This window comes from Danio rerio, chromosome 21, assembly GCF_052040795.2.
Source record: "Danio rerio strain M-AB ecotype USA chromosome 21, GRCz13ab, whole genome shotgun sequence".
NCBI lineage: Eukaryota > Metazoa > Chordata > Actinopteri > Cypriniformes > Danionidae > Danio > Danio rerio.
Window position 1 is genome coordinate 6,743,858 of NC_141041.1, and position 26,937 is coordinate 6,770,794.

The 26,937-nt window shown below is 39.4% G+C and overlaps 1 long non-coding RNA gene across 1 annotated transcript in view; it reads right to left on the reverse strand.

Moving 5' to 3' along the window:
• Nucleotides 1-26,937, reverse strand: part of LOC137488778 (uncharacterized) — a 200,591-nt gene that overhangs the window by 96,270 nt on the left and 77,384 nt on the right. Inside the window, exon 3 of the long non-coding RNA XR_015519964.1 lies at nucleotides 5,828-5,927. This is a non-coding gene — a long non-coding RNA (uncharacterized LOC137488778). The remainder of the gene's footprint in view (nucleotides 1-5,827; nucleotides 5,928-26,937) is intronic.

Below are 26,937 nucleotides of genomic sequence, written 5' to 3' on the forward strand. Positions count from 1 at the left end.
TAGTTTAAACTGTCATGTGCGCGCCGTGTCGCGGCGCTTTTGGTGTCCGACCTGCTTGACTGCCTGTTTAAGCGTGAAGTCATGTAGGATTTTACTTGTTGCACATCTGTGTGGGTTGTCAAGACATTCCCTCATCAAGTCGATAAACTCGATCTCAACATGTATGAAGGACGTAAAAGCCTGCCATGTGAAACACCGCGCCGATCTTTTGGTTTGAACACGAGTAGAGGTGAGGGACTGTAGCAGTGAAAATGAAAGTACCCGCCCCCATGACGTCATTTAGCGGACCTAGTTGAAAACCAGACAGATCAGGCAGCATAATACAGAGAGTGGAGCAAAGCGCATCAAATGATCTGTATTTAAAAGGGGGAAAAAAGAAAAATATATTAAATATATTATTTTATATTAGACACATCTGGTGCTTGTATTTGCTGCTCCTACACGTCCACAACTTCACTCATTGGGTTAAATTAGGCTTTACAGTTTCCATGTTCAGTACTTTTCTTCCACTGTATCTTTTTAAGAAAAAGGCAGCAGCTTTACAACCTGTCATTCAATCAGAAGAAGACAAAGTCAAAGCCGAGCTGACAGCCAATCTTTCCTAGACTCAGCAAAACTTGCAAAACATACCTCTCTATTCCTGCAAGTACAAAATTTATACCAATATTTCTTATTCAAATCTTCAGCAACGCTATTTAACTCGTGAATTTGTTTTACATTTATTTACACCTTGACCGATTTTTGTATAACATGGCCATTAAAAATACAATGTTCCTTAACCAGATGGTTTAAGTTACTTTTAAAGAGAATGTTACTTCAGTCATGTTGTTGTAATGTTTTGAGAAGACTAAAAATCTTAGAAGAATAAAAAAAAAAATAAATAAATAAAAATCGAAATCGTGAATCAGTCAAACTTTATGAAAAAACCTAGATTTTTTTTTTTTTTGCCAAATCGCCCAGCCCTATTTCTACCTGATGTTAACATGCTTTAAAATGTCTCGTGACCACACTTTTTTTTTTTTAAAGTCTTTATGTTTTATTTTGTCAAGCTTTAACTCTATTTTTTGTGAGCAATCTGTGCTTTGCTCAAGTAATTATAAACACAAGTATGGGTTCATCAATTGAATTTCCACAGAGCAGAATAACGAGCTATTTTGTTCAATGATGCAACAAACTAGGCTTTGAAAAGTGCAATGTTCCTAATTAATTATCGATACTGAATGATATGAAAGATTATATGCATCACCCAGCCCTATTTTAAACCCTTTTTTACATCCGTCACTTTTTATTATTAATTTAGTGCATCCTTGCTGAATGAAAAGAGAAATAATCCGTACCACCACCATAAAAGTAGTATGTAATTTGGCATGCAGCCTATTTATTTCCTATTTTTGCATTTCTTGTCAAAGCCAAAGGACTAGTTTCAACAGGCGATGCACTTCATCTGTCTTTACTTTTGTGTGGTCTTCTGTCTTTACATAGAGCCTTCAGTCCCGTGAGCGTGAGCTAACATGCGGTTTTGGTCCATGCAGTCTGATGTACTTCTTTTGTGCGGTAATGTGTGTCGCGTTGAATAGTGCGCTTCTGTTTGGCGCTGTAGAGCAGTGTCTTGTTTTCAATGGCGAGTAGTGTGTTGTGTGTCGTAGTGAGCTGTGAAGTGTGTTGTGCTGAATAGTGAGCAGGACGCAAACAACAGCCACGGCCCTTCACTCCCCCTTTAAGAGCTTGTCACCATTACCAAGGCAACAATACTGTGATCCCGAGTGCCGGCAAAGACGCTCAGACCAAACCGGAGATAAGGAGGAACGACGAAGAGAAGCTGTAGGCCTTGAGAGCTGCTCTTATCTGAGGAGAGAGACAGAGGAGTATACGGAGGGACAGTGACGGAAGAAAGAGTGAGAGAGAGAGAGATAGAGCAAAGTCCTGGGGCTTACGGGGGGTGTAAATGTCACCGATGGGCTTCTTTCAGCGCCTCACACTCAGATGCGCTCTTGAGTGAGTGTGTGTGTGTGTGGTAGTGTCAACACCAGGGACTGCTGGCTGATGAAACTGCCTGGCTGTGTACCATGAAACTGCCTGGCTGTTGTATCTGTCCTAAATAGTATGCAAGATTAAATTGTACAGTAAGTGCCATTGCTGCTTTTTTAGACCGTGTTGCTCATAGAAAGCAATCTATTTTCATTTATGTTTTTGATTGAAGAAAAATGAGTTCAATAGCTTCTGTATATTAATCAAAAAATTATATAAGAATATTTCTGAGTATATGCTTAATAGCAAAAAAGAAATAGTATATATAAACTGCCGAAACTGCTTATCTACTGGGGTTTTCACGTACAACCATCTCTAGGGTTTACAGAGAATGGTCAGAAAAAGATATCATTTCCAGTGTACGGCAGTTCTGTGGGCACAAATGCCTTGTTGATGCCTGAGGTCAGAGGAGAATGGCCAGACTGGTTGCAGCTGATAGAAAGGCAACAGTAACTCAAATAACCACCCGCTACAACCGAGGTCTGCAGAAGAGCATCTCTGAACACACAACAGATGGGCTACAGCAGCAGAAGACCACACCGGGTGCCACTCCTGTCAGCTAAGAACAAAACTGAGGCTACCATTCACACAGGCTCACCAAAATTGGACTATGAAAGATTGGAGAAACATTGCCTGGTCTGATGAGTCTCGAATTCTGCTGCGACATTCGGATGAGTAGGGTCAGATTTTGGTGTCAACACCATGAAAGCATGGATCCACTCAGCCTTGTATTAACGGTTCAGGCTGCTGGTGGTGGTGTAATAGTGTGGTGGACATTTTCTTGACACATTAGTACATTGAGCATCATGTAAACGCCACAGTCTACCTGAGTATTGTTGCTCCATGTCCATCCCTTTTTGATTACAGTGAACCCATCTTCTGATGGCTAATTCCAGCAGGATAACGGGGCATGTCATAAACAACAAATCATCTCAAACATGACAATGAGTTCACTGCACTTAAATGGCCTCCACAGTCACCAGATATCAATCCAATAGAGCACCTTTGGGATGTGGTGGATATGAGATAAGACTTTTTGTCATAACACCCAGTTCTATTTTTTAAATATTCTCATCAAGCCTGAATTTGTCTGCCATAGCCCAGCGGTTAGAAAGTTGCAATTTGGATCAAAAGGTCACAGGTTTGAGGCCTGTCACCAGAGGGATTGTTAGTAAAGAGAGTAAATAAATATCAGCTTCAAAACCATGGAATTGATTTCTTTGAGCAAGACACCAAACTTTGGGTGTGTGTGCACGAGTGCAAGACGCTTTGTAGAAAAGCCTGTGCTACTCCAGTTTTCAGCTGTTAGAACTTATGCAGTGATATAAGTGAACCACAGATATTATTTAAACCAATTCATCATTGAAGCGAACCATCCAAATCTGTTTGCGCAAATATAAAAGCCTGAAACTACACTTTTTTTGCACTTCAACTGGTAATCAATAATAAAAAATGCTAATTTTTAGGGAAACCACCAACAATCAAGAATGTATAATAATATGGTGTCGCTGCTTTGCAATCAATAAATGTTGTTATAGTCGAAGGGGCAAAAGCAGCTACCAACATTGCAAAAGGGTAGTACATTTGCCCAGAGTGTATGGTTAAGATTTTAAAAAAAGGATTTATCTTGTTAGTGTGTTAAAATAAGTTGCCACCAAAAATCATTCCATTTGCTGAAACACAGAGAAAGTTGTGGCCAAATTAAGACTCAAAAACACCTCAGAGTGTATTGTTAAGTTTTTTTTAAACGGAATTTCTTATATGTTATGTTAATATGTTTTTCTGCACAATTTATCGGCACACTTCTGATTATTAATAGCAACATGTACATCTATTCATCTATTGTAAATCTCTGTTTATAGCTAATAAAACCTGTATATAATGTTCATAGTACACCCATCTGTAAATATCACCATAGTTTTTCTATAACTGCACTTTATAACTTATACCTGTATCCTGCACTTGCTGCTATTGCACTGCTGGTTAGACCTAAACTGCATTTCATTGCATTGTACTTGTACATGTGTAACGACAAAGTTAAATCTAATCTAATCTAATGTGTCAAAATAGGTTTAACCACCAAAAATTATTCCATTTGCTGAAACAGAAAAAGTTGTGGCCAAATTTCGACTCAAATCACCCCAAAGTGGATTGTTGAGTTTTAAAAATATATATATTTCACTTGTCAATATATGTCAAAATAAGTTTTGCCACCAAAAATGTACCATTTGCTGAAACACAGAGAAAGTTGTGGCCAAATTAAGACTTAAAATCACCCCAGAGTGGATGAAAACATCCCCAACAGCACACAAAGGTTAATTTGCAGTGGTTCTTGTGTTTTAATACAGTATCTGATATGAGCAATTCCATACAAATGTCAACCTTGTCATGAAAAAAAATAAGTTTTTACCAAAATAGCGAAACCCTAAGTTAAGTATGCTAGTATTTTATAGTACTCTACAAATATTCAAAAATGTCTTAAAATTGGATTTACCAACATCACAAAAGTGGCAATTTCACATCTGTCACATCCATAATGTAGAGGTGTCATGCCCATAACCAAGCTTTTTCTCATAAAGGCAAAAATATAAAATAAAATCAATAATTTGTATTCTATAGTGAGCAACTCGTATCCTTTTGTTCAGAATTATTTCCTTTGGGTTGTGCAGTTTAATTCACAGTATTCTACAAAGTATGTTGTATACTGTAAATTTGTTAACTTTTTTGGTCACGTCTATAACGCACGTTTATTTTCGTCATTTAATATCTAAAAAATGTTTACAGATTGATATTTTTCTGATCCCATAACCACTGTTTAGTTGTTTTGGAAAAAAAAATAAAGAGATGTATCAATATAATAACATAAACCTTCTCTCTGAATTTCTGTTTTAAGTTTTCACTGCAAATGTCACATCCATAATGCTGGAAATGCTCACGTTGAAACATGTACACCTGACAAAAGTATTGTTGCCGATCCCAGTTGTAAGAGCAACAAAAAGCTGCATCCCAATCATCACAAATACTATTGGAACCCGCATAGACTCAATAAACCAGTCAAGTTTGGTAAATGAAAAATCATGGTTTGGTTCAGTATGGAGCGTGCGAGAGATCTGCAGAGTGGATGGCAACATCAACAGCCTGAGGTATCAAGACATTCATGCTGCCCATTATATTACAAACCACAGAAGAGGCTAAATTCTCCAGCAGGATAGCGCTCCTGATACTTCAGCCTCCACATCAAAGCTCTTGAATGTAAAGAAGGTCAAGGTGCTCCAGGATTGGCCAGCCCAGTCACCCAATATGAACATTGTTGAGCATGTCTGTGGTAAGATGAAGGAAGATGCATTGAAGATGAACTCTGGGAGTCCTGCAAGAACGCTTTCTTTGCCATTCCAGATGACTTTATTAATCAGTGATGTGAGTCATGTCAGAGATGTATGGATGCAGTCCTCCAAGCTCATGGGAGTCATACATAATATTCATTCTTTTTCCACTGCACCCTGACTTTATATTCTATACTGGACATTATTTGTAATGTAAAATCAAGGCATGATTATTTTTTATTTTGGTCAAATAAGCGTGATATAGAGGCTTTTGCCTTTCATATAAGCCACTTCTGATACCAAATGATCAACTTGAAGTCATTATTTGTTGTTCCTAAAACTTGAAAAGACGACAAGACTTTTGTCAAGTAGTGTACTGTAGTGATGATGTGTAACTTGCTGTAATAAATTCACTTTTAAATTCATATTCCCTCACTCTCTCTCTCTCTCTCTCTGACCCCCCACACTGTCCTTACCCTTCATCTTCTCCTCGAGAGTAGACAAACACAGTGCAGGATAAAGCCCAGGCCTCTGGCAGAAACCCAACAGAGAGAGTGGAATGTCAGCGGCGCTGGCCTGAAAACAACAAAAGAAGAGAGAGATAATCAAAAAAAATGCCTACATCGCAATCCCAACCGTACTTTCGGCAGTCCTGAATACTGATTCAGCCTCTTCTGTAGAGCTGCTCTTTTATTCGCGCGTCTCAGAAAGCGGCGTGTTGTTTACAGTGCGACGGCAATAGAAGACGAGCTAAGAGCGACCCAAACCCCAGGAAGTCGGACGGGTTAAAATAAGGTTAAGAGAATTAGACGCTTTGTTCGGTTACATATTAATGGATTCATTGTCACCAGCTTGGCAGCACATCCACAATTAAACACTCCTATTCACAAACCCGGGGCCGGGTGTTAAGTAAATCTCCGCTAGCTGTCTTTTCTTTGAGCCTCCCCGGCTTTACGTTCAACAACCGGTGAATGGGAAGGCATGCTTTGCTCGTACGATTTTTCCCAATATGCGCTGATGTGAATGGCGTGAGGAAGTGGCTTTTCAGAGCCAACATCTTCAGGAAAGAGCCAGGCGAGAGACAGGTTTTAACAGGAAAATGACAGACAATTGGGGACACTTTATAAATGAAGTTTGTTGTGCGTGTGATCTTGAAAAGAGCTTCCTGAAGGGTTTATTTTGTTTGGCTGTGATGTGTCTGCAGTTGAGGAATGCTACCAATAAAGCAGAGGTCAAATCTTATTCTGTGGCACTGTAGATTTCGGTTGGTTATTTAGCCATGCGTGGTTTTATTGGCTGTCAATCATTTAGCTGCCACTTTTTTCTTCTTTTGTTTTTCACTTCTTTTTTTTCTCAGTGGCTTGGAGTAGCTTGTGAAGCTGAATTATGATATGAAAATCGAAATGCCATGTGTCTAGGTACACTGTAAAAATGTTGTTGGGATAATGTGAAGTAATTAAGTTAACTTATCAGTTTTTATGAATTTAAAGGTGCAGTAGGGGATTGTCTTCAGAGGCATTTGTTATTGTGCTGGTTGAAAGTCTCTTCACAGTCTAATAGTAATGATTACAGTAAATGATCTAAATGCATTTATGTGTATTTTTATATTTTGGATAAGGCATAAAACTAAAAAAAATGCTCATCCAAGTAAATAGAGTCGGGACGACACCTCTCATAATTCCGATAAGTAGCTCAAACTGTCTGTCAGCAAATGCAGATTTGAACAACTGCGCAGCCTTTTGTACGCAGCTCCGCCGACCGCCATTTGTGCGAGAGAGAGAAAGCGTGCGATCGGTAAAAACTAGCTGAATCAAAACTTTAAAAACCTGAATCAACATTGGAGTTACCTTTGCACGCTGGAGAAAGGATGACACAATGGCTGAAGGATTTCGCTTAAGCCTCCTTTCCACTGCACAACAAACCGACAGACCGGAAGTCATTAATTTCCAATGGAGAGCAGTCCGGGAGCTGCGTCGAGTTCCGATCATCTCCGTATGTGGAAAATTCGGATCCGAATTGAGCTACGGATCCATTTAAATATTTGAACTCCTGCGACTAGACCGTATGCGACCTGCCAACCCAATATGATGTATTCCAGTGTTGTCCAAGCAGATTGTGCGCGCGAGATGAGAAATAGGAGTTTATTTGGTTATTTTTTTGAATTATAAAAAGTCTATATTAAAAAAAACTTTTCTGTTCATAAATGTAAGTAAAAAAAGCAATTAAAAAAATTATTTTTAAATGTTGCATCCATATTCCCTCCAGTATTTTAGCGGTCTATGAGTTTCTAGTATTCATTCATTCATGTAAAGGCACAGAGAATAAAGGCTCTTGCTTTTGCCCTCCTTTATTTCGGACACCGTGAAATCAGCTTCTCCCCTGTGGTGTACGACAACACTGAAAATACTGTGCGGCTGCCAAAAGGGGGCGTATTTTGACAGTCGTGTCCAAATGTCGTGTGCAGTGGAAAGGCGGCTTTAGACAGGTAATGTTCTGTTTTAAAACTGTTTTAGCTTCATGCAAAGCTGATGTAACGTTAGATGTTGCTGGTACAAATGAGTTATATCTTCACAGAAGTGTTGTTCAGCCACTAAAATCTCCTTGTGAAAGATTGATAAGACTATTTTCAGTTTCATAAGGGACCTTTTACAGCATCGATAATGTAGATTTTAATTAGTTTAACAACAAAACACAAGTAAATACCGCTATTCCGCCTAGTCTCTCCCTATACTGTTTACCATGCAACTCTAAATATTCACTCTGAAATCGCATGTCAGTTTGGCTTGCACGCCTCCGGACAAGCACTAGTCGCTTTTAACACGATAGAGGGTTCTTGTGCTGTGCTCGTGCCTAAGGAGGTGTGGCTCTAGACGGCAGGGGAGGGACTGTGATTTAGAGATTTATGCTAAGCTGTTAGCATTGGGGAAGATCACCTACTGCACCTTTTAGTTGATTGAACATCACAAAAGAACCACTAGTAAGTAGTTTGAACAAACAGAAAATGTGTTGTTTTTTTTTTTGTTTTTTTTTTGTGAAATAAGCAATTCTGGGTTAAAACTCAACTTGTTTTTTAAAAAGCCGTTACATTTATGCTTACAAAACGTCACCAAGTATAATTTGAGTGTTGAAAAAGTTTGCATAAATGTGAGTGTTGTTTTAGCATAACTTATGGATTATTGCTGTATGTATTATTATCGTGAATTAGTATTAAAGCGGACCTATTATGCCCCTATTATGTCGTGTTTTTTTTAAATGTAGGACTAGGGCTGGGCGATATTGCAAAAAAAAGCCGGTGGCTTCTTGCATCTGTTGCTAGAGCACCTTTTGAGGTCAGAGGAGGGAGGTTTACCTGCATAGCACTTCGCCAGCTGGCCTCCGTTACACTCACCCCCCTACCCTAAACCTCACTCTCATCCCGGATGAGGTTTCCGGTGTAACCCACAGGTCCTACTGCACCCATCCCATTCTGAGCTGGGATCAAACCGGCGATTATTTCAATGGGAGTCAGTTGCTTTAACCAGGCTAAAGACCATAGCCTCTAGCATCTGTCGCTAGAGCACATTTTGAGGTAAGAGGAGTGAGGTTTACCTGAATAGCACTTCGCTAGCTAGCCTCTATTACACTCAGCCTCCTAAACCTCACCCTCATCCGGGACGATTCCTCATGTGTAACCCACCGGTCTAACTGCACCCATTCTGTTCTGAGCTGGGATTGAACCGGCAATTCTTTGCATGGGAGTTGGTTGCTCTAACTAGGAAGCTAACAACCATGGCCTTTTGAGGTTAGAGGAGTGAGGTTACCTGCATAGCACTCTGCTAGCTGCCCTCCATTACACTCACCCCCCATAATCCTCACTCCCATCCCGGACGAGCCCCCAGGTGTAACCCACCAGTCCTGGAACGAACCAGCGATTCTTTCTATGGGAGTCAGTTGCTCTAACAAGGTGTCTAAAGAGCATGACCTTTTGAGGTTAGAGAAGTGAGGTTTATGCCTAGTTCACACTAGAGGATTTTAAGCCTGATTTGAGCCCGATTTGGAAGTTAACGAGCTCGCCGACAGATCGGGCTGTGATCGGGAAGAAATCTGCGGGTGCTCGGCGCTTGCCGCTCTTTATGTGTGAACTACTGAGCAACGCATCAACGAGGCTCGCTGACGCGTCGCCGACACCTCGCAGACGGAAATCCAACATTCAGCATGCTAAATATTCCAGAGCAGTCGGCCGACTCAACCCCACGTGTGGTCAGATGTAGTGACGAGCTGCAGCCAATGAGAGAGCATATCAGCATGAGCTGAATGGCTGTGTGTTCAGGAGCTCAGCAGAAACATATGTGATTGGTCAGAATGGGCATCAGTGCACTCGCTATTCTGCGTTAGCACAGACATGAGAGTAGGCCATATTAACAGTGGAACTAGAATTCTGTAACTATTAGAATTACCATACTGCTCATTCTGATCGTTTTCATATGAAACGCCATATTGTCACAACATATTTACATTCAAAGGTATTATTGAGATAATAAAATTAAGCTTTGAATGTCTGGCATCATATTTAATGACACCATTACCCTAAAAATATAATATTTTTTTGGTAATACAGCCTATAAATATGTAGTTAAGATACTAAAACACTTAAAGGGTTGGCTTTCATTTTCACTTTCAAACAGGAGCTTTTTAACAGCACAGAATATGCTGTTTTGAAAGATATCTGAAGTAAATTGATGTTTTTGCCATCAGAAAGTTTTGTTTATGTTAGCAGGAAGTTGCCAGGCAAGTAAATGCACACATATTTAAAGTCACAGCGAAAAGTATCAGACATGCATGCAGTCATTTTGACCAATATGGTAATTTAAGGCAGAAATGCTCAGTTCTTTACTGTTTTGTAATAAAAAAAAAACAATGTCAGAAAGAAATACACTGATAGTTAGAAAACGGCAGGGTGTTATAAATATGTTAGTTTTATTTCAAAGAGTTATACAATTACAAAAATTTAAAACTCTCTGTGTCTATCCACTGGAACCTGCAGATGAGTGATTAATCCGCTCATAAATCAGCTGATTTGACGATGTTTTTAAATGCTTTCTCCAAAGCTTGAAAAGCTGTCAGTGATGTAATCAGCACACAAGCAGCCAATAGTGTTCAGCTTTTTTCTGACGACCCCACCCTCATTTTCATTGGTTGTGGTTTGGTAGCTTGAATGAGCTGTTGGGGAATGAGATGTTGTCAGATCATGTAGTGTGTGACCCCCCTCTTGTGGATCGTTCACGGAGTGTTGCGTAGTGTGAACACCACAGAGATCAAAAGACACAAAGTCAAGTCATGTAGTGTGAACGGCACAGCGATCTGCTGATGTTTAAAATCCTGTAGTGTGAACTAGGCTTTACCTGCATAGCACTTCGCTAGTTGGCCTCCATTACACTCAGCCTCCTAAACCTCACCCCCATCCTGGAAAATTCCTCATGTGTAACCCACCGGTCCTACTGCACCCATCCCATTCTGAGCTGCGATCAAATCGGCGATTCATTCTATGGGAGTCGGTTGCTCTAACCAGGAGGCTAAAGACCATAGCCTCTAGCATCTGTCGCTAGAGCACATTTTGAGATCAGAGGAGTGAGGTTTACCTGCATAGCACTTCGCTAGCTAGCCTCTATTACACTCAGCCTCCTAAACCTCACCCCTATCCAGGACGATTCCCCATGTGTAACCCACCGGTCTAACTGCACCCATCCTGTTCTGAGCTGGGATTGAACCGGCAATTCTTTGCATGGGAGTTGGTTGCTCTAACTAGGAAGCTAACGACCATGGCCTTTTGATGTTAGAGGAGTGAGGTTACCTGCATAGCACTTTGCTAGCTGGCCTTCATTACACTCACCCCCCTAAACCTCACTCCCATCCCGGACGAGCCCCCAGGTGTAACTCACCAGTCCTACTGCATCTCGTTCTGAGCTGGAATCGAACCAGTGATTCTATCTATTTTTATACATTTTTAAAAATGAAAAAGCATTTTAAATATACTGTCAAATATTTGACCTTAAATTTACAGTAAATTACCGGCTAATAATTGCATTACTTTCACAGTGAGGTACTGTATGTAAGTTCACGGTAAATTACTGTGGGGTACTTCATAATAACAATATTTCTGTGAATATTTCTAAATATCTAACAAAGTGCCTGTACTACCATAAACATTGTGTATTATTTTCTATGTTGGATAAAATATTAAGTGTTTGAATTCCTATAGCTAACGCGCAAAAGACATAGCCGTTTTTACAGTAGTTTGCTGTAATCATGATGCCTGCCTTAATTTCACAATAAAATTCTGAATATGTAAATTTTAAGTCCTGTAAAGTGAAATTTACTGTGAAAAATTACAGTAATATGTTGTGAAATTCTGGGAATTTATTACAGTAAACAATTTAAACTTGTATAACTCATTCTTGAGGTTTGAGAGCTCTTTTAATCAAAGTTTCTTTGCAAATCCTGTTCTGTGGACATGTTTATGCACGTTCTTATGGGGACATGTTATTATGCGGCTGTCAATCAATTCCGTGGGCGGGGAGAACCGTACTCTCACGTCACAATTCACTGGGATTTGGATCCTATTTTAACATCAGGAAATCTTTAAAAAATGTTTCTATCAGTCCAATATGATTGTGGACACACTATACGTACACACAGTTCAAACAGCTTACACAAGTTGATTTTCATCACAGATGCCATTTCAATCAATGAAAACATTTAAAAGTTTACTAGTCCTAATTAGGTGTGACCCAAGATGTAAAACTGTACTCATGCAACTTTTAAATAAACAAATTTTGAGTTACCTAATGAGCACATCCTGATAAAAACATTCAGTAGGAGCTTCATAGATGCTGTAGTGTGACTTCCTGTTAGATTCTAACTTCCTGTAAAGCTGCAGTGAAGCAACGTGTATAGTGAAAAGCCTAATGCAAATAAATATGACTCCACATTCAATTTAAGAGCTGAATTTTAATAAGAACAAGGTGCATGACAGAGCTAATGCAAATCTACTGACTCACTATTTGTGGTTTGAAGTATGCAAACAAATTGTTTTGGACACATCTGTATTTTACTTTTTAATAAGCGCTCACAAAGACAGAAGTAGGACGTGTGTTTCTGTTTACTATTATTATTTGAATTGACTTATATTTACATTTACATTTTCAGTTTTTTTTCTTCAAGTTTAATAGGTATTTTTTTGGGTAATACCTTTATTTTGATGTAAATGAGCTTTTAGGTTAAATTTTTAAGGTTTAATATTTTATTTTTAAGGTTTAATTACTTTTATTTCAGTTTTAGATGAATAGTTAGTTTAATAGTTCAGTTGTCAATGCAGCATTTCTCTTTTTAAAGTTCATAATATCTATTTGTAATATATTTAAACATTTATTCATATTTATTTCAGCTTCATTTCAGTTAAAGAAATTATTTTAATAGTTTAATGAACAATAACATCATTTGCCAGAATTATTTATTTTAAAAAAAAGATAAGGTATAAATTGTATAAAATGCATGCAAAATGTATTGACATTATTTACAAGTCACAATCCAGATAATGTAATGGAAACCTCTGCCAATGTCACATCCATAATTAGTTTCCAGAGGGAATATTTCAATGTCACCACTGTTTTTTTTTCATTGGAGATCCACTGTTAGGACAAATAATCCAGAGACACCCAGTACCTGCTTTCAGGAATTCAAGAAAAGAGTGCATTAACCGATCTTATCTAACCAATTCTGTCTTTCTTTGTCCAAGCTGAGATGCTACTTGGGATGTACAGAGGTTTCTTTGTGGTTGCAATATCTAAACATTACATTTCCTGTTCATGAATGCTGCTCTTTGTGTTGTTTTGCAGCAGTGTTAAAGAGTGAATGGCCTCCTCTCAGGTGCACAATGGCTCAATATGTAGGTTTGGTGCTTTTAATCCACCTTTTTTTCCGCACATGACAGCATTTTAAAATATAGGTTGCACTTCCTGTTTGGAGAACTTCTATTCAAATGAACTGAAACAAATCACGGCAGGTATAAAGACAGTAAAGCTCTATTTAAATTTGGATCAACACCACACCGCATGACAACCTCAAAACAATTTGCAATTCTGAGTGTGCCTCAGTGTGAGTGGAGTTGACAAACCACCTGTAGAAACACACTCTTTCATCTCTCTGACACTTTAACAGACACTTACACCAGTTTTCACCAGACACTTACTTATAATCACACAATATCTAATTTAAAAAATCCATTTTTGAAGTGTGCCTCACACAGGCGAGTGGGCTTGACAAACCACCTGTAGAAACACTCGTCTCTCTCTCTAAAAAACACTAGCACTTAATGGCCCGTTTCCACTGAGTTGTATGGTATGGTTTAGTTCGGTACGCTTTCATTGTCGTTTCCACTGTCAAAAGGTACCTAAGAGCGAACCGTACTATACCACTTTGCAAAGGGTACCTAGCACGACAAAAGGGTATCAAAAAGGCGAAGCTAGACAAATGCATATGCTAAATGTTTAAATACAATTATAATTGTATGAACTAATGCATGCAAGGCGACGCAGTGGGTAGCACGTTCGCCTCACAGCAAGAAGGTCGCTGGTTCGATCCTCGGCTCAGTTGACGTTTCTGTGTGGAGTTTGCATGTTCTCCCTGCGTTCGCGTGGGTTTCCTCCAGGTACTCCGGTTTCCCCCACAGTCTAAAGACATGCGGAACAGGTGAAATGGGTAGGCTAAATTGTCCGTAGTGTATGAGTGTGTGTGTGTATGTGTGGATGTTTCCCAGAGATGGGTTGTGGCTTGAAGGGCATCCGCAGCGTAAAAACCTGCTGGATAAGTTGGCGGTTCATTCCGCTGTGGCGACCCCAGATTAATAAAGGGACTAAGCCGACAAGAAAATGAATGAATGAATAATGCATGCAACACACAAATGCTGAGCTTATTATTATTTATCTCACCTCCCTAAGATATGGATATCGCAATATTACAGGGCCTCAGACGGCATCTTAAAAAACATAAAACTTCTCTAATCAATTCAGATAAATTTAAGGCCCTTAAAAAGTGTTTAAAAGTCTGAAATGCTATTTTACAAGGTATAAAATTTTGTATCATTTTTGATTGTATGAAGTATAGTTTTATGCGAAGGTTTGCCTGAATTTAATCTGCGAATGTCGGTATACTGCGTAGTTTATGAAATCAAAAAAATCCTGCTAGATTTGACATCATGCTGCTTTGTAACCAAGACAACACCATTAATCCTGCACTTCTACCGGCGACACCTGCTGGTAGAGCTGCACGATTCTGGCTAAAATGAGAATCACTATTTTCTCACGATTCTGTAGATGCAAAATAAAGGTTATTCTGAGCAGGCTTTATTGTTTATTATTGTTATTTCTTAAACATATGGTAAAACAACAGTAATAATATTATGTGTAATATCTAAAATGTTGGGTAAAATGCTCAATTTTGAATAGACTTTGAATAGTGGACCTTAAATTTGTCCTGGTCATTAATGCACAGTAAAGGGATGACATCAGAATACAACCGATCATATATCTGAAGTTGAATTAATATGTTTAAGGCATATGCTTGCAATCTGTCATTGACCACATTATTAGACCATTTTTCTACTGGTAAATTCAGACATTTGTCATTATCATATTCCCTCTTGCATTATATTCAACATTATATAGGTTAGAGTAGCCTAGTTATACTGACACTGTTCAACATATATTCTCATGCACAACACGAGTTCGCTATGAAAGAAAAACATTAAATGCTTGTCGCAGTCATAACTCTAACATGCGATATAATTATTTAAATGATGTGTGCGCTTTTGGTTTCATTTTTACTGCAAAATGCTGTTCATACTTTGTGCGTGGCTCCCAAATGATCACTCTGTACCACAAACTGAACGGTATTTACAACTTTATTACCTGTTATTCACAGCCCATGCAGGTTCTGTTTACTAAAGTAGACATGCGCACGTCTTATCATTAAGTAGGGCGCACGCCCGCCCTCTCTGTGGTAACAGCTTACGGTCAGCAGCTCAAGTCATGTGTGATTTCGCGGTCGTGAATACATCATTACATGAAGACAGAAATTACATTTTTGGGTGAATTATACCTTATAAATACAGGATATGTCTTTCTCAACACTATTTGGAGGTTTCCATGTAACCTAAAACAATGTGAAAACTTTGCTTCTCTCCTTAACTTGAAAATACGATAGGCAAAATATAGAAATGCCGGATTAAGATTGTCTAGGGCAGGGATGTCCAAACTCGGTCCTGGAGGGCTAGTGTCATGCATAGCTTAGCTCCAACTTGCTTCAACACACATGCCTAGAAGTTACTAGCAGATGAAAGTGAAGACCATGTGGGGGTGGGGTGTAGGTAGTGGGTTGGTATGGGGCGGGGGGGGTTGTGTGTTTGGTGTGGGAGGGGTGATATTGTAATCGGAGATGAAAGTGAAGGGGGGGTTGGGGGAGGATTGGCACGGGCCCTTGACAATGTCTCTGGGGCCTCTAAATGTATGGGCCCTTAGAATCATTCTAACCTCCCCTGTAACGGCGCCCATAGTTTCTAGTATTCAGGTGCGTTTAATTGGGGTTGGAACTAAAATATGTAATATGTAGCCGAAATAAAACAAGTAAGACTTTCTACAGAAGAAAAAATATTATAGGAAATACTGTGAAAAATTTGTTAAACATTATTTGGGAAATCTTTGAAAACAAAATGAACAGGGGGGCTAATAATTTTGACTGTGCATCTCTACTGTCTTTAGTAGAGATTTCAGGTTATCCATGGTCTACCCCAAGTAACTAATTAATCCTAATAATCTGCTAATTTGAATATTTGATAGATGAACTGTGAGTTATAATATTTTTATCAACTCACTTATTGTTTATAGTTCATCAGAAGTTACTCTAATAAATTATGCAAAGCATCATGGGGTGTTGGAAAAGGCTATAAAATGCGGGACTTCCATCCTCCAGGACCAGACCAGGACCAGAGATTGTGTGACCAAAATATTAGTGTCTGGAGACTGTGGATGTGTAGGCAAAAAGGTCCAAAGAAAACATTCTTTGAATTCTGGGCGGGTTTGCGCTGGGGGCTCATGCATGTGTTTTTGATTTTGCTTATAGAGCCGCACAGAGCGAGCGCTCACGGCCAGTGTGTGTGTGTGTGTGTTTTTAACGTCCCGCAGGTGGAGGAGGGCGGAAAAGCATCTCTGCTCCAGCACCCCCTACAGGCGGGAGATCAAGTGGTCGTAATTAATGAGGTGGAGCTGAGCGGATGGAGGCAGGAGGCCATATCACTCGTTAAAGGATCTTATAAAACACTACGGCTCACAGTGCGAAGGTAAGACGGAAAGGTTTTCACTTCAGTCCCATGATGATTTGGGTCGAGTTTTTTTTTTTATGCACACTACTATTCTGAAACTTGTGAATATTGTATTATTGTGAAGTAAACCCATCTCTAGGGTTTACAGAGAATAGTCCGAAAAAGAGAAAATATCCAGTAAGCGGCAGTTCTGGGAGCGCGAATACCTTGTTGATGCCAGAGGTCAGAGGAGAATGGCCAGACTGGTTGGAGCTGATAGAAAGGCAACAGTAACTCAAATAAGCACTCGTTACAACAGAGGTCTGCAGAAGAGCATCTCTAAACACAACACGTCTAACCTTGAGGCAGATGGACTACAGCAGCAGAAGACCTTAGGCTGCAATTCGCACAGGCTCAATAGAAGATTGGAGATTGAAGATTGGCGATTTCTGCTGCAACATTTGGATGGTAGGGTCAGAATTTGGTGTTAACAACATTAAAGCATGGATCCATCCTGCCTTGTATCAGCACTTCAGGCTGGTGGTGGTGGTGTAATGGTGTGGGAGATATTTTTTTGGCACACTTGGGCCCATTAGTACCAATTGAGCATCGTGTCAACACCACAGTCTACCTGAGTATTGTTGCTGACCATGTCCATCCCTTTATGACCACAGTGTACCCATCTTCTGATGGATACTTCCAGCAGAAAAACACACCATATCAAAGCGTGAATCATCTCAGACTGGTTTCCTGAACATGACAATGAGTTCACTGTACTCAAATGGCCTCCACAGTCACCAGATCGCAATCCAATAGAGTACCTTTGGGATGTGGTCAGGGCTGGCACTTCCATAGAGGCAACCTAGGCGGCCGCCTAGGGCGGCAGTATAGAGAGGGCGGCATCCGCGACACCTCCCTTACCACCCGCGTCCTCAGTTATGTCCGCGGCACCTCCCTCACCACCCACGTTCTCAGATATATTCGCGCATAGACGCAAGAATAGAGAGGGCGGCGTCAGCGACACCTCCATCAGCACCCGCGTGTCCTCAGTTATAGCCGAGCATAGGGCGGCAGAATTGAGGTCTGCGACACCCGCGCGTCCTCGGTTATATCCGCGCATAGGCCGGCAGAATAGAGAGCGCGGTGTCCGTGACACCTCCCTTCCTCCCTCAGCACCAGCGCGTCCTCAGTTATATCCGTGCATAGGGCAGCAGAATAGAGGTCCGCAACACCTCACTTCATTTTCATAACCGGTTACTTTCGTTTCGTGTTGAGGGCGGCGTGATCGTCCTCTGCCTAGAGCACCAGTTCAGCTTGCTCTGGCCCTGGATGTGGTGTAATGGGAGATTCGCATCATGAATGTGCAGCCGACAAATCTGGTGTCAATATGGAGCAAAATCTCAGAGAAATATTTACGGTACCTTGTTGAATCTATGCCATAAATGATTAAGGCGTACCTAATAAATGATAAGGTGTACCTAATAAAGTGGCCGGTGAGTGTATATCACAGCAAAATAAATATTGCAATGTTAGATTTTTTCCAATATTGTGCAGCCCTATTAAGAAAAGGTAATATACATGTATGTATTTATACAACACCCATATAAATATATTTATACAATACACACACACACACAATTAATATGACTAGTGTCATTCAGGGTTTTTTTCTGCCATTCATGCTTAGTCATGGTGATGACTCTAAAAGAAATACAACATTGTATAGTGTAAATGAGAATAAATCGTTTTAGTCATTTTAATTTCACTTTGTATGCAATCATGCTTTACTCTCGCAGTCCGAACACAGAACAAGCCTGCCACTGGCGTTATCAAAATGACTGCAGCCCAGTGGACACGTTTACCCCTAGTAAAAATAGAAAACACTTTCCTATTGATAAAAGCACACATACAGGTCTAATGCTGTCATAGTCTTTGCTGCAATTAGATCCCTGCCCTGCTAACCCCTTAAAAGCATGAGGTGTGTTTTAAAAGCACATGTGAATGACACACAATACACACCTGAAGTACGGGTGAAACCGGCAGGTGTATAAGCCTGCACAATATATCGTAAAGTTATTGATCTATACACTATATACAGTTGGGGTCAGAATAATTAGATCTGGTGAACTATTAGCCCCCCTGTATAGTTTTTTCCTCCAATTTTTGTTTAACAGAAAGATTTTTGTAACACATTTTTAAACATAATAGTTTTAATAACTCATTTCTAATAACTGATTTATTTAATCTTTGCCATGATGACACATAATATTTAACTAGACATATTGCAAGACACTAGTATTCAGTTTAAAGTGACAATTAAAGGCTTAACAAGATTAATTAAGCAAGTTAGGGTAATTACTATAGGCAAATCCTTGTATAATAATCGTTTGTTCTGTCGACAAAAACATATAGCTTAAGGGGGCTAATAATATTGACCTTACAATGTTTTTGAATATATAAAAACTAGTTTTCTAGTCAAAATAAAGCAAATTAGACTTTCTCCATAAGAAAAAAAACATTATAGGAAACACTGTGAAAAATTTCTTGCTCTGTTAAACATTATTTGGGAAATATTTTATAAGGAACACAAAAATTCAAAGGAGGGCGAATAATTTAGACTTCAGCTGTACATATCGCAGACATGTTTGATAAATTACATTTATTTTATGGATTGGTTATCTAAATTAGAGTGATCAGATAGGGCCTTCCTATCTTTATTGCTGCCTCCCCAGTATTTGCTGTTCTTAATAAGGTTAGGGTTAGGATTAGGGGCAGCCCAAATGTGAACCCAGAGCTGAAGATAAATACTAATGGCGGGGGTCGAGATCAGAGAGGAAAATGAACAACAGCCAATGAGAGTGAGAATATCTACTGAGGTTTTCACTCATTCATTGTGTTTTAAAGGGCCATGACACCCCCCACTTTCGGTTCAAGTCTACCTCAGAATCTATTTAAAAAATGCATCATAATGGGCGTGGAGCTCCGCAATCAGAGTGGGCGTGGCCATCAGAGCAGGGGAGGAGGAGGGAACAACTGTTGTCAGTTAGCTCACAAAATGAGACACAAACCGTGAGGAGACTCATGATTTTAGAGATTACAAAGTTAAAATGCAAAGAAATAAAAAGTAATTTAATGCCCTGCTACATTTGTTATTCAAAATTTCATACACACAACCACAATTTATATCATCATAAAGATAATAATGTTTATATAAACACTAAATGAGGACTTTTCCCTCAATCCCAGCATCTGAATGCAGACTCAGTGCAGCAGGTCTCTTGCCCTGTCTATTTTAACCATTAGCCCTGCTGGTAATCTGGAGGATTTCAGCGAACACAGCAGCACGGCGATGTGTCTAAATGTGAACGAACTCCTGATAAAAGACAAAGTCCGCAATTCTCCAATTCTCATACTGCTCTCCCAACAAAAATGCTTACTGCACACAAACAGCTTTGCGTAGAAAAACATGCAACAAACCCTGTGGATCATGGAAACAAACACATACGACCCGTCATGAACAGCTAAATACTGTGTGCCGTGGGTCCGTGGATGCGGTTTTACCCAGTCATCAAGGTAGGATCTCACAGCTTGGCACTGGCAGGTCTGCCTTGCCTTTGTAAAGCACTTGCAGACATGAATAATTAAGAAGCCGGCTCTTCTCATAGGATAAGAAAACTCTGCTATGAATAATAATGAGAAACCGACGCGTCACAGATTTTGATCCCGCCCCAAAAATCATTTTAAACCCGGAAGCTGAAATTAGCTGACAAAAGCTGCAAATTATCCAGTTTTCCCCACAATTCAATAGTGTCCTTCCAGATTTTTGGCGCATGCTGTTTTTCCAGAGACGGATTAAAAATATAGTTAATAATTTGTTAAATCTACAGATGTAAAGCACAGATGCTTTAAACTCACTTCAAGTATTTACATGGGCCTTAAAGCATGTGCAGTTTATAAACATTCACTTTTTTATGGTTAAACTGAGTTGACTCCAAAGTTTTCATGTGTTCTGAACTTCCTGGTCAACTATAGTCCTCATTCCACATTGCAAGTCCAGCAATGTGAATACTGCAGATACACACATTGCGATATTGTTGCTCAAACACTGTATTGTTCAGCCCTAGTAATCACAATACTCAACATCAATAACACATATTTAAGTAACGTGCAGCCATACAGGTGTGGATCTGTGACGGGTGGAGTGTAAATGTATGAGGAGGCCATTAGAGGGCAGTACTGAACACAGTTATTCTCCTGAGAGAGTCACACGCGCGCACACACACACATACACACACACGCAGATATAGGTTACAGAGTACTGGCATGACTGACGACACAAAGACGGCTGTGTTCTCAGAGGGGTGAGAAATGCCGTGTGGTTTACAGCATAGCATGTGTTGTGGTTTCAGTGCCGGTACACAATGATCTGTATTAGTTGAAGGAGCAGTTCACCCCAAAATGAACATTCTGTCATCATTTACTCACCCTTTTAAACCTTTATGAGCTTCGTTCTTCTGTTGAACACAAAAGAAGATATTCTGAAGAAAGCTGGAAACCTGTAACCATTGACTTCCATTGTTTTTCCTACTATGGATGCCAACGGTTACAGGTTTTCAGCTTTCCTCAGAATATCTTCTTTTGTGCTCAAGAGAAAAATGAAACTCAAAGATTTGGAATCACTTGAGTAAAAAAGAAATAACCTTCGGAGCCTCACAATCTCTCAATAATATTTTTGCACAATTCAGAAAATAAAATTAAAAAATAAAATGTAATTTTGTATTTAAACACCTTTTTCTTGTGATTTTGAGTTTATATTTTACAGTTGATCAATTTTTTTCTTGCAGTTATTTTTTTATATATATATACACTCATCGGCCACTTTATTAGGTACACCTTACAGGATGGATCCATGCTTTCATGTTGTAGATGCTCTCTGACCCGACCGTCCGAATGTCGCAGCAGATATCGAGACTCATCAAACCAGGCAACATTTCTCCAATCTTCTATTGTCCAATTTTGTTGAGCCTGTGTGAATTGTAGCCTCAGTTTCCTGTTCTTAGCTGACAGGAGTGGCACCTGGTGTGGTCTTCTGCTGCTGTAGCCCATCTGCCTCAAGGTTAGATGTGTTGTGTTCAGAGATGCTCTTCTGCAGTCCTCGGTTGTAACAAGTGGTTATTTGAGTTACTGTTGCCTTTCTATCAGCTGGAACCAGTCTGGCCATTCTTCTCGGACCATTTTCTGTAAACCCTAGAGATGCTTGTGCGGTGAAAATCCCAGTAGATCAGCAGTTTCTAAAATACTAAGACCAGCTTGTCTGGCACCAACAACCACATTCAAAGTCACTTAAATCATCTTTCTTACCCATTCTGATGCTGGGTTTGAACTGCAGCAGATTGTCTTGACCATGTCTACATGCATTGAGTTGCTGCCATGTGATTGGCTATTTAAAAATTTGTGTTAACAAGCAGTTGGGCAGGTTTACCTAATAAAGTGGCCGATGAATGTAGTTTATAATGTAATTTAGAGTTTACAATTCTTCTTCTTCTTTTTTTTGTGGAATTCTAAATACATCTCAGAATTCATACTTTCTTCCAGCAGCTTTTTTTTCATAAATACTGAGCAAATGTTCATGTTTGGGTGCACTATTCCTTTAAAAGCACAATGGTTCTGAAGAAAGGATAGTTTGCATTGCAAATGGATGATTCACAGATGATTGTGTAAGACTGTACTACTTCCTTGGCTAAATGTGATTTGTGATCTGATTTTTATTATTATTTTTTTTAAGTGTAAGGAACAAAAAAATAACATTCTGAGGAAGTTTGTTTTGTCTGCAATAAAAATTAACGTGAGATTTATTAGGATTAACTGTACCTTTGAAATACATGAAAAAATACATTGAAAATACATTGAAATTGCACTCTTTTCTGTTTCTAAAAACTGCTGCATAGTAGAGAAATTACAACAAACGAAGTTTATTTATAAACTAATTTCGAGTGGATCACGTGCTTATGATTGACACGGCTGGCCTTGCGTTAGCTAACGTATGATTCACCACCCCCTCTACTCCTCTTTTTTTCTCTATAGGGCAGCACGGCAGCCCAGTGGTTAGCACTGTTGCCCCACAGCAAGAAAGTCTCTGGTTCGGGTCTTTACACAGCCAGTTGACATTTCTGTGCGGAGTTCATGTTCTTCCTGTGCTTGCATGGGTTTTCCCCGGGTTCTCCGGTTTCCTCCCACAGTCCAAAACATGAGTCTTCAGTAAATTGACTAAACCAGATCCGCACCATAGACGAATTTCAGCAAATCCTCATAGCAATCCTTAAAGCAGCGGGGGGAGGGGTGTTCGAGATCTACCTAAGCTCAAACTCCCCTCTCGCCTTTCAAACGGGAGGGAGCCCCAGGCTCGAGGATCTTATGAGCTCAGGGTTCTGTCCAGGGGACAGCATGCCCAAACAAGCATCAGCTAAGTGTTAACTCTTGAAATTATGTTTAAGCAAAAATTTGAGTTAATTCCCTTTTAAACAGCTTGGGTCAGAATAATGCATTTATTTAAAAAAAAAAACAGCTTTTTTTTAGCTTGATTTTTAATCACAAAGACAAGAAAGTTAATTGAAAACCTTTTAGTTTGCATATTATAAGTGAAGTTTCACAAACTAATTTCTAAAGGAGCACATGATATGATTAATTGCAGCTGGTCTCTCATCTATAACCATTAGTTAGCCAATCAGCTAGATAACAGAGGGTGAGGTGCCGTCGCGAATAGTAGCCTGGCTAAAACTATTCCCTTATCTTCATTTTTTAAAGAAACCCCCCATCCACCTTATCTCCCCTTTTCTCCTTTAACAGGGGAAGCTCTTGGGAACTACCTGATCTCGTACTCCCCTTACATGTTCACCAACCAGGTGGGAGCACTGGGCTCAATTATCTCCGAGTTCAGGGTTCTCTCCCGGGACAACATGCCAAACCTGCTATTATCATCAAGCAATATCTAAATGTGAACTCTTGAAATATGCTCTTATTTTGTTGCAATAATTTAATTTGAAGAAATTATTTGGCATATAAACAAAATGAACATAACATGGAAATATGAATTATTTATTAATAAACATTTTATATTGATTTTGTATATGTGTTGTTACATATAGTAAATGTTTTCATTTTAAAACTTTGGCTTTAAATTTTGCTTGTGTATTCCATTTATTCATTTTTTCTTAGCAAAAACTGACGTCTACAATATATTATACCATGAGTTACAGAAGGGGTTCCCAAAATTTTCAGCTCGCGACCCCCAAAATAACAATGCCAATGAATCGCAACCCCAATATCTTCTGAGGTGGTTATAAATACATAAACCTTGCATGCAATGGTGCACACACACGAATAGACCCATGTCTATTCTTCGTTGAATTTTTTTATGTACGTCAATGATGTAAATGGGCCAGAAAGTTTAACCTGGTGTTATAAAATCAATCTGCTGCATCTGGCGCTATTGCTGTCTTTAATATAATGTAATCACCCTAGGGGTCGCAATCCAATAGAACTAGTTACTATAAGCTACTATAGTAACTATATACAGTAGTATATAGTAACAATTTCCCAGAGATGGGTTGCGGTTGGAAAGGCATCCGCTGCGTAAAAACTTGCTGGATAAGTTGGCGGTTCATTCCGCTGTGGCGACCCCGAATTAATAAAGGGACTAAGCCGACAAGAAAATGAATGAATGAATATAGTAACAATAAACAACATTTATTTTCTCTTCAGTAGGTTATGGATAAAATATGGTGATTCCTATGGTTAAATAAAAATAAACGATTTCTTGAAATAACCATGCGACCTCCCCTTCATTGTCCTGCGGTTCCTCGGTTGAACATATTCTAATAACAAACGTTATTTAAATAGATAGTTACCTTGCATTTAACATTCTTTCAGTGTGTATCGATTCACATTTGCACGTTTTATTCAATGCAAACAGCAAAATCCAAAATTAATGGCTGGATATACAGAAGTAGACTTTTGTTTTGTCAAGTAATTTCCTTATTTCGAGTGTGAGTGTATGCCATGGCCGACAATGACATCAAGCACTGTGATTTACACAGTGAGGTGCTCACACACACTCACACAAGGCCCCTCTCAGCCCGGATAATGCTCTTATAATGGACGGCATTGTGTCACACCTGGTTGTGTGAGGACGGCGCTGGTGTCACGTTCACCCAGACTGACCGCAGATCAGAGGTGAAGGAACACGCTGAAATACGAAAAGAGAAGGATTGTCGTTCCCAGATACTGAGAGAGAAAGATGGAAACAAGATCAGATATTAATCGCCAAGCTATAATCTGATTGGCTGCCTTTACACAATTTCCGAAGTCAGGGTGAACAGGTGTTTCTGTGTGTGTGTGTGATAGTTTTAGGTTCAATTCAGGATTCGCCTAAATAGGAAACGCTTGTATTAATACTTATTTAATGTATTTATTAGGCTAGGTCTGTCACAATAATCAATATATTGACTTATCACACTAGACATGGACACAACCTCAATCCTTTTTGGTGATGCAATTATCATTGACCGGCCAATTTATTAGGTACACCTTATTAGTACCGGGTTGGACCTGCTTTTGGCTTCAGAACTGCCTTAATCCTATGTGGCATATTCGACAAGGTACTTGAAATATTCCTCAGAGATTTTGGTCCATATTGCCATGATAGCATCACACAGTTGCTGCAGATTTGTCAGCTGCACATCCATGATGCGAATCTCTTGTTTCATCACATCCCAAAGGTGCTCCATTGGATTGAGATCTGATGACTGTGGAGGCCATTTGAGTACAGTGAACTCATTGTCATGCTCAAGAAACCAGTCTGAGATGATTCACGTTTCATGACATGGCGCATTATCCTGCTGGAAGTAGCCATCAGAAGATGTGTACACTGTGGTCATAAATAGATGGACATGGTCAGCAACAATACTGCGTTAACATGATGCTCAATTGGTACTACTGGGCCCAAAGTGTGCCAAGAAAATATCCCCCACACCATTACACCACCACCACCAGCCTGAACCGTTGATACAAGGCAGGATGGATCCATGCTTTCATGTTGTTGACGCCAAATTCTGACCCGACCACCCGAATGTCCGTAGCCCATCCACCTTAAGGATGAACGTGTTGTGTGTTCTCTGACCTCTGGCATCAACAAGGCATTTGCGGCCACAGAACTGCCGCTCACTGGATATTTTCTCTTTTTCAGACCATTCTCTCTAAATAAACAAATATGCCACGTTCAAAGTTTAATCACCATTCCTCCTCATTCTGATGCTCGGTTTGAACTGCAGCAGATCGTCTTGACCATGTCTACATGCCTAAATGCACTGAGCTGCTGCCATGTGATTGGTTGATTAGAAATTTGCGTTAACGAGCAGTTAGACAGGTGTACCTAATAAATCGGCCAGTGAGTGTATATCACCCATACATAAAAATCGTTTAGCTGATTGCACAATCTGTCTATCTCTATTGGAGGTTAAAAAATGGTTAAAAAAAAAAACGCAGTTTACTATAAATTACTATAGTATTTTTTCATGTAGGTGTCAGACAGCTTAATTTAGATCTGCAAGCATATATCAAAGCCTCTGTTTGTTTTTGTCTTACACTTTTTTGTTAACATTTATTATGTTTATGATACATGTCTTTAAGCATTATGTAATACAGGATTTTCTGCCCGCGACCCCTAAAAAAACATTAGTTACTTGTGAACCCCTCTATGCTCGGAGATGGTTATAAGCGTACAAATATTGCACACAATGGTGCACACACACCAATAGGAACTATATAAACAAGCTTACTGACAACACAAAAAAGTGCAACAGTATTTTTTATTATCATTATTCATTTGTTTAATCTAACATTAATCTCACTTATTGAGAATGCTGAGTACAATGTTTATAGCACAAGACTATTCTTGGTTTAATTTTGGAGACTTGGAGCCACTTGGAGATCGTCCTCCTTGTTCAGTCGTGGCCTTTATTTTTATTGTATGGGAGTGCCATAAAGGTGTCAAAAAGTTTAACATTGTACTGTAAAATCAATCTGCTGCGACTAACACTATTGCTGTGATGTTAATCTAGCATAATAACCCCCGGGGTCGCAATCCAATGGAATGGCTGATGACTTTTTATTTGCATGTTTTTTAATGAAGCTTTCAAATATTAAGTATACATTAAATATATTATAAGTTAAACTATTTTTGTATTCTGCATGTTA